We start from the raw sequence: 11,267 nt of genomic DNA, 5'->3' as shown, positions 1-11,267 counted from the left end.
TCTCTCTCCCTCCTTGTCTGCCCCTCCCCTGCTTGTGCTCTCTCTTTCTTTCTCTCTCAAAATAAATAAGTAAACATTTTTTTTTAAATCCAAAAACTATTTCAATTTTTAAATTTAGTATTTACTCCTTAATCTATCTAGTGCTTGGCACATAGTAGGCAGACAGAGAATATTTAATAATAAACAAAGAATGACCATAATTTTCTGAGATACAAAATAGTTCTCCTGTTTCATGTTAGAAAATTACCTTGTTATAAAGACAAGTGTTTCATTTTGTAAAATAAGTGGTCCCAGGCCACAGGGAAACAAGCTTCCTTTTTATGGTTGGCCATAATCACAGTTCAAAGTCATTTGATCTATTCATGTATTTCTAGAGCAGAAAGCCCCTTGTACACAGAAAGTAATCAACACCTAAGAATTTTTCATTTTCCTTTATTACATTTTGCTGTACTTGCAAGTTCCCCATTATTTAGTAATGTGCTTTGGAAATGTCCAATAAATTACATTTAGTATCACCTAAGGTTTATTAATATAGCCAATTCTATTTCATGTGGAATGTTCTCCCCTACTGAAAGTCCTGGTAATGCTTTTCTGTTGTTCACGGCTTACATCCACATTCTTTAGACTCATGCTGGGTACGGTCTCTCTCTCTGAACTTATCTCTTTATCATCCAGCTAAATGTCCTCTTACTCAAAGGAGCATCCCCAACCTCCCTAGCCTCCAAGATACGTCTTCCTAGGCATTAGGTTTCCCAGACAGAGACTTGTACACAAGGATTTTGTGTGGGACTACTATTTTTTTTAAATTTTTTTCTTTTACTGTTTTTATTTGTTTTAGAGACAGAGAAGGACAGCATGAGCAGGGGAGGGTCAGAGAGAGAGGGAGACAGAATCTGAAGACAGGTTACAGGCTCTGAGCTAGCTGTCAGCACAGAGCCGGATGTGGGGCTCGAACCCACGAAGCATGAGATCATGACCTGAGCTGAAGTCGGACACTTAACCGACCGAGCCACCCAGGACCCCTGTGTGGGACTTCTTAGGGAAGTGCTCTCAAGAGAAAATGGTGAGAGAGTAAGGAAGATAGGGGAGAGAGTGGTTGCAGGTGCGGTCCATGAAGTGTCCCTCAGCCTGATCCTGCAGGAGAACCCTGGGGTATAAGTTACCCCTCAGCGCTTGTCTTGCCTTGAGCAACAGGACCTGGATTTCTATACTCCCGTGGTGCTGAGTTAGTGGCTGAGGGCTGCTCAGGAGCAAACAGAAGACCAGGGACTGTGGACTTGCCATGCATGCGGGCACCCTGGCTCTAGGCATGTAGGACATGTTTTGAACAAAGTCCTAGGTACATGCTGTCCCAAGCAGAAGCAAACGGAAGCTAGTGAAGGGTGTGTGGAAGCAGGAAGACGGATCTCAGTTTCTATCACCTGATTTCCTCCAACATATGCTGGCCGGGTGCATGGACCACCTTGTACTTCCAAATACCATGGGAGCCAGAGAGCCCCGGGAGAGAATCTAGGCTTCCTACCCTACCAAGGGACCCGAGTCACACGTCTAAACTTCTCTTAGTCTCTTAGGTTGTGCTTCTTTAAATGAGGATAGTTCTACATACCTCAGAGGATCATTCTGCAGGTTAAGGAAGGCACCTGGGAACCTAGTACAAGATAGGGCTTCCATGCATATCAGATCTGAAATCGTCCCACTTTGCTAGTCTCTGGCAGCCCCTAGCTCTCCTGGCCATAATCTAGAATTAGACTGTATTATATGATACAGTGGAATGAATTATGGGCTTCTCTATTTAGTAGAGTTAAGCTCCGTTACAGATGATGCATGATGCCCTTGTTGAATTAAGCGGGAGTTTTCAACTTCCACTGACATTTTGGGCTGGATAGTTCTTTGTAATGGGAGGGGGTCTTGTGCGTTGTAGGGTGTTAAGCAGCACCCTTGACCACTACCCACTACATCCTGCTAGCGCTCCCCCAAGTCGTGACAACAAAAAATGGCTCCAGACATTTTCAAATGTCCCGTAGGGAGCGAAATCACGCCTGGTTAGGACCGGTGGATTAAATAAATTCCTAGGAGCTGGGGCAGAGTTGATTTCAGTCTTGGAAACCATGTTGGTTGATTAACAGCAGCAGCTTTTAAATGCCAGAAATAGGTTCCTCCTTTACCTCTGTAAACAATAGAATTTTTCATGCATGTTTGTTTTTCTTTGTTTTGGACATTCACAGGTAAAAGGGAGGAAACTCACATAATCCAAATGCAAGAATTTGAGGAGCCATGCTTTGAGCAACATGTAGGTTTCAGAGACCAGATGTCTCACACACAGTCTTATCCCAAGTCTCCGAAGGAATCGGAATTTGAGTGCAGACTGCCTTGCTCAATGGTAAGCAGCCATTAGAAGACTATGATGTCGGGTAATGATTGTTCCCTACATAACATTTTATTGGGGACAGGAGGAAGAGAATGAGTGTTATTGGGTAAGACAGGATATGCCAATCTCTTATTTAAAAGGGAAGATTAACAGTGTTTTGTGACTGATCCTAATGAGGAGCAGATATTTTCATACAAAGTGCTGTCCAGTGTTCTGTCTTTATATGATCTGTGGCTTACAGTTCCAACTTCTTTCAGTCATCCTTGTCAAGGAGAGTGCCAGACTGGTTGAAATAATGAAATTACTGTAATTGTGACTTTGTACTAATCCAGTAATTATCCCCTGAATTCAGTTTCAACACTGAATATTTATATCTCTATTAGGGGCAGATACATTTGAAAAAAAATATTGAGTATTGCAGATCAAAATCTCAGGAATTTGAACTGATACAAAGGAATTACTTTTCCATCTTAGAAAACTAATTTGCTATTTTCAAGCTCTCCAGAAGTGATGGAAGATCACTGCAATGTCCCAGCCCTAGCAAGTAGATCCCTGGGGAAAATCAGTGAATTTTCACTACGACAGACCTTTATTCAAGATGTACAAACTGCCAGTTATGAAATAAATAAGTCACGAGGCTATAAAGTATAGCACAGAGAATGTGGTCAATGATACTGCAGTAACTTGGTGTGGTGGCAGACGGTAACTACACTTATCATGGAGAGCCTTGTGAAGTGTGTAGAAATATTGAATCCCTATGTGGTACACCTGACACTATTATATTGTTCGTCAAGCCTACTCCAACTACGAAAGAGGGAGGCTGCGGGGAGTTTCTGGGCTGGTGGACATGTGGAGACGGAGGAAGAACGGCGTACTTGGAGAGGACTTGGACTCTGGGCCCTTTCTCCCATAGCCTGCCCTCTGCATCTCTTAAATCTGGCTGTTCCTGAGTTATATCTTTTTATAATAAACCGGTACTCCAGTAAAAGGAGACAGAGATAGAGGCTTTTCAATCTTCCGGACTTGGGTTTGTAAACATTTAAGTATGTGAGCACTGTAGTGGTTGGTTTAACTTTTGTAAACCTGCTTTTCGATGCGGCAATGCTGCAAGGTCCTGGAACAAGCATTCTTGGTGGGTAGTGAAGCAGGACCGCGCAGAGATCAGCAGACAGGGCCGTGTTGCCTGACCGTCGCCCGCTAGGCACCTTCCGGTTGTCTGCGCCCACCTCACGTGGGTAACCAGTAGTCCTTCTACCTTGGTCCCTCTTTCTGCTGCTGCTTCCAGCCTGTCCCCTCAATTTCATCCCTTTGACGACCCAAAAGGCCACCCAATGTGGCCCGGATGACAAGTTTTCACCCCTTGTATTAGCAACTTTCATTTTGCCCAGAATCCTTCCATTCAGGGTCGCACCACTGTAAGATACGCACCTCTCTGTCATGCTGATGTTGATCAGTCCTCACAGGTTTCCTTTGACTTTTTCTTATAAATAACTATTTTAGTTTGGTGAAGCGATTGTCAAGCCTTATTTTAGCAGCTGTTTCCCCCTTGAATCAGAGCAGCTACGCAGTCCCTATCTGTGAGACAGACGCGTAGGGGTGCTCCCAGAGGAGCGGGGCTGGGGCCCAGCGGCCGCTTTGCCTCATCTTCAGAGCTCCCTTCTCAGCTCAGGCCCTCCATGGACTGGAGCTTCCTATGCGGTGCTCCTGGTGACTCACTGGTCTGGTTCAGCCTCCTTATTTTACGAAGAACTTAGGCCCAGAAAGTTCTAGGCGCAAATTCAAAGTTCCATTGCTTTTTTCCTTCAGAGCCAAGATTTGAACCGGCCTGGTGCTCTTTCCCAGTAGCCCTCCCGGCCCTCCTGGCCAGATATCCAGCAGGGGTTTTTATCAACTTGAAGCCAGTAGGCATTTTCCCTAGAATCAGTCCGAACTACTTGCTTTTGTCATTGTTGAACTGAAAAACGCTCCGAAAAGACACTACATTCAAGCTGGTGATGTGCAGCTTCTCATGTTATGAGGAAACGACACTTTTTCTTATTTCCACTTTTCCTGTGATTGCAGAACCCTTGGCACCTCAGTGTCACCCCGCCACCCCGGTGGCCTTGAAAGCTACCAGGGCGCATAAAACGTGCCCACCAACAGACCACCTTTGTATTCCCCTTCTCCCAGCGAAGCTCGTGGGCACGGTGACCTGTCCGCCATGCAGTGCTGCTCTTGCTTGAATGAGTGGTGGGGAGTGGATGGAGAATCTCTCTTTTCTCTGTCATCCTCCAAATAGCAGCATCTGTGCCCTGGAGCTTTCCAGAGTTTTTGGTGATTGTGACCAGAAATCTGCCACAAGGCACAGCCATTTGTCCAATAGTAGGTGCTCGGTAAAGAGATAACTCTGAATAACTGGTTCCACATGATACTCAAAACAGCCTCAACCCTCTGATCATTATCACCGGGTAAAGGATCAAGCTGGTGGTTATACAGACTTTTCCTTCTGTTTTGCTTTAACAAGTTCTGTCCTGGGAGTTCCCTTAATACCTCAGAAAAAGTGGGGGGATTTCTGGCAGGCTCACCCCCGTGGGCCCACAGACATGCCCAGACACTCTCAATTCCCCTTGGCGACCCAGTGGACGCCCGAGCTGGGCCTCCAGCGTGCTATAAAAACTAGTTCGCACCGCCGTGCATTTGTCTATGGGTTGGACTCTTCTCCAGCCCACTGAGCTGGTCCGGAATAGGTATCTCCTTTCCCAAGCTGCTTCCTATCCGCGCCCAGATTCCCATGTGTCCCCCCCACACCATCGTCTGAGGCTCCTCTGCCCCTCGCGGACTGGCCAAGCAGGGATCCTGTTGAAATGCAGAGTAAGGACTGCAGGGAAAGGTTTGGCAGTAGGAAAATCTGCAAGTGTAGAAAAGAGAGTTACATTTTAATTACTGTTAAATAACAGTTTGCAGTTTATGAAGGCTTTTGTATATACCTAATGTACTTAACCCTCACACTTGGGCATTGTTTTCTGCCTGAGGGTTCAGGTTCTCGGAGAATACTGTGCCAGGCAAATGTTGTATGTCCTAGGAGGAATTGATATTCACTCTCTTTAATGAAAACCAAATATATGTGACCTCATTTTTCTCTTTGTGCCCTGGCTTCTAGGAACCTCAGATTCTAATATGATGAAAACGAATCGCTTATGTCAACCTCCAGAGTTAGCATGCTTTTTTCTTTTTCATTGTTCTGATTCTTCCCGGCTTCACTTCCTCTCTTTTCTTCCTTTTTCGCTTATTCCTTTCTTTCTTTTCCCATATGTACCCTCCTTAAAAACATTTGAAACAGATTGTGATAACTTATACTGACTGGTGCCAAAATCAAAAGATTGGGTTAGAGGAATGGAAATTACAGAGTAGAAATAGAAAGGGGCCCTACAAGGCAATGCTCTGGGTTATAGACAACAAAGAGACATGGTCAGACCTTTAGGAATTGGATCCTTAGCTACCGGTGAAAGGATACGAAAGAAAATAAATATGTATGAGAACACTTATACTTTTCCTCTGGGTTAGCTACTTCCCATGAATCACAGGCAAGTTTTTACTACTCCTGGGTTATAAAGAAATTTGCTAAAAAACATTAAAAAAATTTACAAAAAGGGGGCACCTGGGTGCTTCAGTGGGTTAAGCGTTCGGCTGCGGCTCAGGTCAGGATCTCACGGTCCGTGGGTTCCAGCCCCGCGTCGGGCTCTGTGCTGATAGCTCAGAGCCTGGAGCCTGTCTTCAGATTCTGTGTCTCCCTCTCTCTCTGCCCCTCCCCTGCTCGCGCTGTCTTTCTCTGCCTCTCAAAAATAAATAAAAAAACATAAAAAATTTTTAAAAGAAATTTGCCCCTCTTTTCCTCTGGTACTTTTGAGATTTCAAAATCTTACCTGTAAATCACTGATGCATTCGGAGTTGATTTTGCTCACAATGTAAAGTGGAGAGCCAGTTTCATCCTTTTCCACAGGGCTGCCCAGTCGTCCCTACATTTCCCAAAAAGTCCAACTTTACCCAGCACGTTTGAGATGCCCCTTCTGGCATATCCTAACTCCCATGTGTATTTCCATCTATGTTTCCAGGCTATTCAGTTATACTGGCATTTCTAGCTGTGTACTAGTTCAATATTTTTAAATTATTGTGCCATTATAGATATGTTTTAATATCTAGTAGTATTTGTCATTCCTCATTACTTTTATTATTTTTCAGGTGTTTGCCTAACTATTCTTGCCTGTTCTCTCATTTAATCTTACAATTAGCTTGCCTAGTTATAGACAAAAAAATTGGCATTAATTGGAATTTCATTAAATTTATTAAATATAATATAAAATTTTTAAAGGTTACTTACATGCTTTCATATTGATCTGTCCTAATTTAACCATTATGCTATTTGTGGGCCTTTACTTTGCAGATATTGATTGTTTGGTCAGGTCTTTATTCACCCTCTTTTCTTTTGGGTAATTGCTCCTTTCTCAGTCTAGTATGATTCAGTTGAAGGCCATTAAACAAAAAACTTCATCACATCCTGGGAGCTGGTTCAACACACAGATCAGTGACATAGGCCAAGCCATTTAGACTCCTTCTCTGGGACCTTTTTGAATTGGGAATCTCATTGTAGGGTGGGGAGATGTGAAGTCTTTAGCCTAGAGTAGTAAGGATGCAAGGATGGTTTTACTTCATGAAGAACACAGTAAGAAAGAAAAAGGCTGACATCAATAGAATGTTCTAGTGACATGGATCTCCTGCTTCAGGTAGCTCTAACTAGAATCACACTCTCACTGGCTATGAGCACTAAGAATCCCATTTTGCTAAAGATAGTTTTTCCCGTCAGTTTTATTGAGGCATGATTGACACATAAAAGTTATATATATTTAGGATGTACAGTACAATGATTTAATATATGCATACATTATAAAATGATTACCACAGTCAAGTTAATGAAGACATCCATCACTTCACATAGTTACCATTTGTGTGTGTGTGTGTGTGTGTGTGTGTGTGTGTGTGATGGGAACACTTAAGACCTAAGTGTTCTTTTAGCAAAGTTCAAGTGTACAAAGCAATATTATTAAGTATAGTCACCATGAGAGCCCAAGAAGTCATTCATCTTATAACTGAAAATTTGTACCCTTTGATCAGCATTTCCCTATTTCTCCTACTCCCTAGCCAACTACTGTTCTAAACTCTGGCAACTATTATTCTAAACTCTATGAGTTTGACTTTTCTAGAGTCCATATTCAAGTGAATATATACAGTATTTCTCTTTCTTTATGGATTATTTCACTTAGTATATCCTTCAGATTCATCCATATTGTCACAAATGGCAGGATTTTCCTCTTTTTATGGCTAGATAATATTCCATTGTGTATATATAACACATTTTCTTTGTTCGTTCGTCTGTTGATGGAGATTTAGGTTGTTTCCATGTCTTAGCTATTGTGAATACTGCAAAGAACATAGGAATGTAGATATCTCTTTGATATACTGATTTCATTTCCTTTGGATATATACCCAGAAGTGAGGTTGCTGGATCATATGGTAGTTCTATTTTTTGTTTTTTGAGGAACCTCCCTATCCTTTATCATAGTAGTTGCACCAAGTTACATTACCACCAACATTTTATGAGTTCTCCCTTTTCTTTAGATCCGTGGCTATTATCTTATCTTTTGGGTAGTAACCATTCTAGCAGAGGTGAGATGATATAAAATAGTTTTAATTGAAGTGTTAGTGAACATTAAAAAAGATATTTTCACTCCTTCCCTCTCTCCCTCCATGCTTTTGTTTAGATGTAAGAATCTTACTGAGCATAGAGCATTCTCTGAATTTCAGTCATGGCCTTTCTTCCAATATCCTCTTCTGTTCCTTCCTGCATGTCAGCCAAAATGCTTTGGGACTACACCTTTGCCTTTCTTGCCTTCGGAACCTCTTCTGAGACTCCCAGATCGTCCTGTTTTCTCATTTGAATAGCACTATTATGATACTTCAGCATTCATAAGAAGTATGTTCAGAGCCTTCCCAAAACCCCACTTTTGCTAAGTTGAAATGTTTGTTCGTGCTTTCTTCTGAGCTGAAGTTTTTGTGCGAGACATGAATGTATCCTAGAGCTAGCTCTTCAATTATCACTGACATTTTAGGTTTCACTTGATTGCCATTTTTCACAGTTTTTTTTAACATCTTCATAAATTACTATATGCTGTATAAGATTAAAGACAAATGGAGGTCAATGAAAATACACATGCCCAGCGAGTTTCACATACTAGCCCGATGATGCCTCTTTCGCCTGGCCTATGGTCTTGTGATAACTGCTCTTTATATCACCTTGCCTGAAGAAGGTTGCCCATTGTTAGAATTACACAAAGCTTTGACCGTCAGGTCAGCATGATTTTGCTCCATTTTTTTTGTTTGTTTTTCATCGATTTGCAATAGGTATTAACCTGAAATTTTGTTTTTTTGAGGGAAGAACACACATCTGAGTCATCCCCCATATCACTCCCAGGTGCTTACTAATTTATTTAATGGCTGAATGAATTTCGTATACACAGCTTTTTGCCAAGCACCTGGCACAGTGAAGCACTCAATAAAAATTTATTGACTGAAGTATGAATATATGAATGAATATGGAATGAAGAAATGAAGGTGTAGAACGGATCAATGAACTAAATGTTTTAAAAGTAGAACTGTTGTAAAGAGCAGAGTATTAAAGCAATCTGACTTGTCAGTATAACAAACAATTCCATTACAGATGGTCCCTGACTTACGATGGTTTGACTTGCAACATTTCAACTTTATGTTGGTGTGAAAGTGATACACAAACTGTACTTGCAGTTCTGGATTTGGCTGTTTTCCGGGGCTGGTGACATGTGGTACAGTCCTCTCGTGTGATTCTGGGTGGGGCGGAGGCTGCAGCCCCCAGCCAGCCACGTGATCATGAGGGCAGACCACCGATGCACTGACAACCATTCTGTCCCCAGAGAGCCGTTCTCTTTGTCACTTTTGGCACAGTATTCAGTGAATTTCATGAGATGGTCGATACTTTATAATGAAAGAGGCCTTGTGTCAGATGAGTTTGGCTGATTGTAGGCCAATGTAGGTGTTCTGAGCACGTTTAATGCTGGCTGGCCTAAGCCGTCATGTTCAGTAGGTTGGGCATATTAAATGCATTTTCAACTTAATGGTATTTTCACCTTAGGATGGGTTTTTCAGGATGTAATCATGTCATAATTTGAAGGTCATATATTTCTCTCTTTTTAATTACAAAGATCCTTTTAATGCTTTGGGGTGAGCCCCACAGGAAAAACAACCCTGGGCAGAGGTAAGCCCTTCACCCCCAGTAGTGGCCCAGGGAGAGAGTGGCTATCTGAAGGAAGGAAGTGTGAAGGGGACCCACCGCAGACTCGGGCAAAGAGAACATCACCAGTGCTGGAGGCTGGGAGTGTGAGAGGAGGAGCCATGAGCGAGCTAGAACTGGCTCCTGGTGCACAGGCCCAGGGCAAGAGGGTTGGACACGCAGCCACAAATCTCCTGGGCTGCCTCCTCCTTCTCACTTGCCTTTTTCTGCTTCTGCGCGATCTCCGCATCCTTGGGGGTAGAGATCACGGGGCGCTGTGCCTGTGGGCACAGGTGATGGGGTGCTGTACTTGCGTTGTGTCAGCGCTTCCCCACAACTGAGTCACTGCTTTCTCATATTCTTCTGCACGTGAGCTCACCCTGGTCACCATGGGTCCTGGCAATGGCAGCAGCTCCAGCCTAGCCTGCCCCTGTTGTGTCCCTCATTCTGTCCAATTATATATTTCTCAACTTCAGCACTGATGAATTTGGGGTCAGATAATTCTTTGATGTGTGGGCTGTCACGTGCATTGTAGGATGCGTAGCAGCATCCCTGGTCGCTATTCACTAGATTCTAGTAGCTTCCACCACCCCATTTTGACAACCAGTAATGTCTTCAGCCATTGCCAAGTGTCCGCTGGGGGTGGAGGGTGACGACAAAATTGCCGTAGTTGAGAAGCACAGCACTTAAGATCCTTTGCTTCGTTTCCTCCCTTCTCTCCAGCTACATGTTTAATAATGTGTAAATCATTTTTAAACATCTTTCTGTTCCTCCAGCGGCAGAATGGACCCTGGCAGATCTCAGTGGTCTAATGCACATTTGTCGTTCCCATCTTGGCTTGAGGAGCTGCAGGACCTTATATTTCTAACAAACATCACATGCCTGTCATCAGCATTTTCAGGCTGAATCTAGCTGTCAGGCTTTGTTATAGTGAAGCTGCTGTTGACAACTTCAGTAAGCAAGAACAACAAAAAATGCCTTCTGACTTCCCTAATAAATATGTTCCTGTTTGACAGATTTAATTCACATAGATACTGGGGCATTTAATGAATAGATGGTGAACTTAACTGTCATTTCTGAACCGTCTTCTTACAGTTCGAACAAAGAAGATTTGCTTCTTAGATGATGGAACCATTCTTGATTATTGTGTCTCATAAAAGAGAGAGGCCGATTGGCCAAGACAATAGGTAGACAGTTACCTATTGTATTAGACATCACTTACTGTGTGACAAATTACTCGCCAAACTTAGTAGATTTAAATAACAAGCATATAGGGGCCGCCTGGATGCCTCCATTGGTTCAGTGTCTGACTTTGGCTCAGGTCATTATCTTGCGGTCTGTGGGTTCGAGCCTCGTGTTGGGCTCTGTGCTGACAGCTCGGAGCCTAGAGCCTGCTTGGGATTCTGTGTGTCCCTCTCTCTCTGCCTCTCCCTGTCTCACACTCTGTCTCTCTCTTTTTGTCTCTCTCTCAAAAATAAACATTAAAAATATTTTTAAAAAACCCTCAAGCATATATGATCGCAGTTTCTCTGGGTCAGGAATTCAGGAGTGGCTTAGCGAGGA

Source organism: Suricata suricatta, chromosome X, assembly GCF_006229205.1.
Source record: "Suricata suricatta isolate VVHF042 chromosome X, meerkat_22Aug2017_6uvM2_HiC, whole genome shotgun sequence".
Taxonomy (NCBI): Eukaryota; Metazoa; Chordata; class Mammalia; order Carnivora; family Herpestidae; genus Suricata; species Suricata suricatta.
Note: the sequence above shows the minus strand (reverse complement) of the source record.